The sequence below is a fragment of the Astatotilapia calliptera genome, chromosome 2, assembly GCF_900246225.1.
Source record: "Astatotilapia calliptera chromosome 2, fAstCal1.2, whole genome shotgun sequence".
Lineage (NCBI taxonomy): Eukaryota > Metazoa > Chordata > Actinopteri > Cichliformes > Cichlidae > Astatotilapia > Astatotilapia calliptera.
In genome coordinates, this window is record NC_039303.1 from 8,965,089 (window position 1) to 8,971,088 (window position 6,000).

Consider the following 6,000-nt stretch of genomic DNA (forward strand, 5'->3'; position numbering starts at 1 on the left):
AGAAAAGCTCACGGTTTGTTCACAGCTTTACCCGTGTGAAGTCAGAAAGTCCTGAAGGAGAGCTTTCCCTGCTGGGTGAAAGCCCTCTTTTTAACCCATTCATGCACAGCCTGCACCCTTCACAAACGTTTTTCATGCTTGACTCATTTAACATTTCACTTCAGTTGCAAAACTAATATCAAATATCAAATAATAGGGCAATAGCATCGTCAGCTTTTACTGAGCTCTGGCTGCAAAAAGAAATTAGATTGTGTTGAAGTTTACGAGAACATGGCCCTACTTTTTGCTTAATTTATGACGTCCATAAAAGCTGTTCTGATGACCCATCGCTCATGAAGGCGAGCTTTAGAGCAACATTTTGGCGACAACCAAAAATGCGTACATTTTTGAAACATGGTGGACATCACAGTGGTTGTGTCACATGTATATTTATTATTGCGTATGGGTTCAACTGTGTTAATGACATTTGAGAGAATGGGATTAGCACACTATATATCTATAAAAATCCCTCTGCTTCACTTTTAACTCGCTGTAGTATCACAATAATATTCAAATATCTACACGATTACCAAAATCAGACAACTAAAAAGCTGTTTCATTCAACACTCACTTAACAGTCTTGACATGCAATTGAAGCTTTGAAAAACTGGAAACAATGCACCAGGGGGCTGACTAAAACCTGCTAACACAGCACAGCAAACATGGCTCGTGTCCCAACATGAATACTTTTCGAATATAAAGATGAGCTTTCATGCCAAATCCTGAAAAATAAAGAGTGAATAATTCCCACCTCTGCATCTCTACTGCAGCTTAATCTGCATGGTTATTTTCTCAAGGCTTTCCCGCTATCATTTTTCAGAACATGGTGACTGACTGCTTTGAAAGCATCTGTCCAAGCATGACTAAAACCAAGGCACTCCTAACAGAAAAAAAACTTTCCTTCTGCGTCATTATTATGTTTTTCTCTGCACTGCTGTTCTCTAATGAGCAGACACTGACTCATTTAGCAAACCAGCTATTGTGACGATCTTCCTACAAAGTAAAAACATCCTGATTTCAGATGATAGAAACTGTAAATTCAGGCCTGATAAATGCTCCCATATCCTCAACACACAGCACGCAGAGTCTCTTGCGGTTCTATTTTTGGATTTTGATTAGACCCATAATTATGTGGTACTCTCACTGAAAAGCTTGCTGGGTGACTTTCCTGCACAAATCCATGCAATCATGCAAAGCAGATCCCATTAGACTCTAAGAGTTTATATATATCCTATAATACAGACATATATCCAGTATTCATTTAAGCTTTCTGGACATCTACAGGCATGTTCAATGTGCTTGGAGATACGGAGGCTCAGATTCACTTAAAATGAGGCTACAGGGGAAAAAAATTACTGTGAAAACATAATCTAAACCAAAGAGAGGAAGTGACCCCAATGTTCAATGTTTAACTTGCGTGAAGAAACCAAAGGAGATATCTGATAACCTGCAGGCCCTTGGGCTTAAAAGGCTGAGAAAGGCGAAATAAAGAAGGTGTTTCTTTGTTGTCTTTGTATCCATAAGATACAGATTCCAAAGAAGGATATGAGGTCTAGGAGTGAGCGTCCATGCACTGACTTCAGCTGTGCTTGTCAAGGAACTTTCAGGGTTTCCTCACAGTGTTACAGGAAGCCAAGATAATGCCAGTCAGAGGAAGTATTTGGTGATGGCACTAATGCAAACCAAAACAGCCTTCAAAACAGATTATGTACAATTAGCACTAATCTTCCATGTCTGACTTGCAATTAAAATGGATTAAATGCACTATTTATTGAAAACAGACAAGAATGTTCCATCCATGCATCTTAACAATAAAATAATTACCTTGCTAACCCTTCAGTCAACAGCTATATATCTCTAACGTCTATTTATCTAACAAATTTTGATCTCAAACAATAACAAAACTGTATTTCGCCTTGCTTTCTGAATAGGAGTTGAATTAGGCGCTTAGTTGAGGAGCTCAATAAGATGAGGGCTGTAGAGCTGGCAGAGAAAATGGGATGTTTTTTTTCTGTTAATGGGTTCCCAACAGTACTTTAAATATGGTTAAAGATATGAAAGATATTGGACATTAACAACAGGTTCACACCAAAACACACCATTGTGCATGGAGATACTTTGATCTTCAGATGCATCATCGGGACTCAAGTTATAGATGATCAAAAGACACAAATGAGTATTTAAAGAGGAGGATACACCTTGAACTAAACAGCTCAAAAACAGATATCCGGAAATGCACAAAGAATTCAAGGCTTTACTTGACACTGTTTACATTTGTCACACTGTTTATATCCTAAAATATTAATGAAGCTTATGTGCAAGTTCAATCACTTCCACTTTCCCATGCTGTCAGACTCAGTGTTGACTTCGAGTTTGTTGTTGCCCCCGTCCTCCGAGACAATCGGCCTCCACTCTGCGTACTTTGAATCTGTCATTCTGCATTTCATATTCTCATTAATGCAACCCAGCTCCTCCCCATCTTTGCTTTATCCTGGTCACTCAGAGCTCCATCCAACCTCCATCTTCATCTACACCACCACCAGTGTACAACTTTCCAAATTCCTATTACCCCTGGGAATCTGCTCTGTTATGATGGGTCACCACAGTCTAATCTCCAAAATGCTTAACTGAATTCTGTATCTCAATGAATCATGTTCAAAAAAAAATATGAGGAACTAAAGCATTTTTTAACACAATCGATTCATTTCAGGGACTTAAAATTAGTTGGACAAATTAAATAACTGAAAATAAAATGTTCATTTCTAATACTTGGCTGAAAACCCTTTGCTGACAAACTGTAGTCTTGAGCCCATCGTCATCAGCAGATGCTGGGTTTTCTCTTTTTTAATGCTCTGCTTTTATCTGCCTAATTAATAATGACATAACGAAGCCCATGAAATAACCTTTGAGTCAATTGTCTAATTACTTTAAGTGGGTGGCGCATGTTAAAAAGCTGAAACTCCTAAACCCTTTTTTCCAGTCTGAATGTGGATACCCTCAAATGAAAGCTCAGAGTCTACACCTTATATCCATGTCCATTATATATGTATAACTGGAATATATTTCACTAAACAGGTAACAAAACAAAACTTGTGTCAGTTTCCAATTGGACATATATATGGTACAATTCTACGGGCTCAAAGATCAATATTTAGCATGACTACCTTTATTCTTTAAACCAGCTTTCTTTAACTGGTTTTTGGGAATAGTTCTTCATGCATCTTGGAAGACATTCAAGGCTCATCTTTGGATGTTGGCTGTCTTTTTTTCTAACGTCTATCAGCAGGACCCCACCCTGCTAATGTAATGTATGGGCTCTGGGGAAGCCAATCCATGACTGATAGAAAAATAAACAGTGAAACACTATGAAGGTTGTTGTTCCTCTCTTGATCTTCTCTATCTACTGAAGACAGTTTCAACCAAACATTTCAAATTTAGATTCATGGCTAGATGTCAGGAAAACACTGCCAACCGACGGTTACTAAATGCTGAAATGTGTGCCTGAAAATGGCTTATAATTTTAACTGCTCACAACCACGTCAATATTAGAGGGTTTCATTTTAGAGTAAAGAGTATTTCCAATAAATTTACTGACTATGAAGAGGAAAATCAGAGCAGCAGTCACTGATTCCAGTGACATGTTTCATAAGTAACATACCATGAATACTTGTCTCCACCCTGTTTGCTTGCTTTACTCAGATATTACTTTACTCTTTACTTAACTGCAGATAGGGCTGAACAAAATCAAACAACACTAAAAAATAAGAAAAGCTTTTGATACTGGACAACATATAGTGAGATACAAGTGACAGCCTAATAACAGAGAACTGGATCTTTGAATTTTAAAAAAATGTATGAAAGATCTTAACAAAAGCATTACAGAATAAACACAAAGCAGCACTGAAGTATCTCCTGCACGAGACAGGCACATGTGGAAACTGTCAGATTCCTTTTAAGAAGCAGATGCATGATCCTTGATTGTTATCCTTGCCTGACAGTAAAGCATATGATAAACCTGCGAGCAAGGTTTATGATGGACAAACAGTATACAGTTGTGTTGAAATGTCACTGTACATTATATAGTCAGAGCTGATTGGCTGCTATTGATAGTGAAGGTTGTATTCAGTGATAAGAAAAGAAAATGGCAGCAGAGAGGTCCAAAGTTCGCTCTGAGTGCCTGTAAACGTGACCACCTGCCTCGGTTGTGTTTGAAAGTGATATAACCTGCAGCAGTACAAATAGTTATAAATAACAACCTTTGTCCAGTGTGATCAATTCAAGCAATTATACATGGCAACGTGTGTATAGTATCTATGACTTGTTTGAAACCACATCTTGTCGTGTGTCGGCTGTGTGCAGGCAGGATAGGAGGAATGATGGACCTGAAAGTGCACTCAAAAACAAAGATTCATTACTAAATGACAAAAACAGAATACTGGGAATACAGAAACTAAACTGGCAGGCAGCTGGACAGATGACAACGCATGGGATGACAGTAGAGCACAACACAGACAATGGAAAACACAGGGCTTAAATACACAGAGGGAGCAATCAGTGAATGAGAGACAGAAGGGAAGCACAGCTGGGGCAAATCAGGGCTAACGAGACAGGGGAAGCAAAACCTGATACAAAAACCCGAGACACGGACTTCAAAGTAAAACAGGAAACATAACACAGAGACGCGGACTTAACAAGGGGATACAGCAGACAGGAGAGACAGAGCAACTAAGGAACACTAACAAAGAAACCAAAAGACTAGAAATGATAAATAATATCAAAATCAAAGTTCAATAATAATGCAAAAATGAAAACTCTGGGGGAAAATGTCTGTAATTCCAAAACATTACATATAACACTTTTGTTAAACTCCTTGAATTAAAGCTGCAAGTCTCTACTTCACACACCTTGACTGTTTGATTTAAAATCCACAGCGATGGTGTACAAAAAATATCATTGTCCAAATACACTTGAACCAGGCTGTATCTATTTAAAATATATTTGATTAAAAGGGCAGATTTAAAAGATCTGGAAATATTTAGCACAAATTTTTTTTTAATGGTGAATTTATGGTTTATTTATCGTTAATTTATGATCAGGCGGTAATATGCTGAGAATTTGTGGATGTTTATTTTGAAAGGCTTGAAAGTTATTTTATTAATGATGTTATCTGCATTACACTTTTGTTTGGAAATCCAGCATTAAATTACTTAAAGACTCAAATATTTCTTTTGTAGAGCTGCATCTAATAATATCAAGCTTATATTATCTTGAAAGAGTTAATTGGACAAACAAATGTTAATAACTGTAATATGCCAATTAATAATAATTGAGCCACTCTAACTGCACCAAAGTGAACATACTCATCATCATGAATCATGACTTATATTTCTATGTTAATAAAAGCTATAAATGTGAAAGAACGTATTATTTTCGTTATGTTGTTACTGTTTGATCACACAGGAGTTCATTCCCCTACAAATAAATGTCCAAAAAGTTACTGAGGGCAAACAATACGGTGTAGGATAACAGGACTTACGAAGAGCTTAAAATAGAGCAACACTGTGATAAAGTGAGTGGCTGTGAGTCTGTAACAGATATCAGACCAGCCAAAGCAAAAATATCACAGGTTGTCATGCTTTAATTTGGAGGCAGTGCAGATGACAGACAGTAGCTGTTAATGAGGGATGAACGGGTGCTGTAAAACCAAGAGCAGAAACATCAAGAGTATTTCATAAAATATTACATGCATTCACTTGGCAAGCCAAAGGTTGCTGGTTCAATTCCAGACACACAAATCCACTTTGGGGCTGCGTCAGGAAGGTTATATCCAAACCAAAACTGAGATTTTACTCAGTCTTTTTGCATAGTAAAAAGGATAACACCTGTGGTCAGCTGTTTTACAGATTTACTATCATGTACCCCTGAATTTGTTTGAGCTTAGATATTGGAAACAGTCAAAAA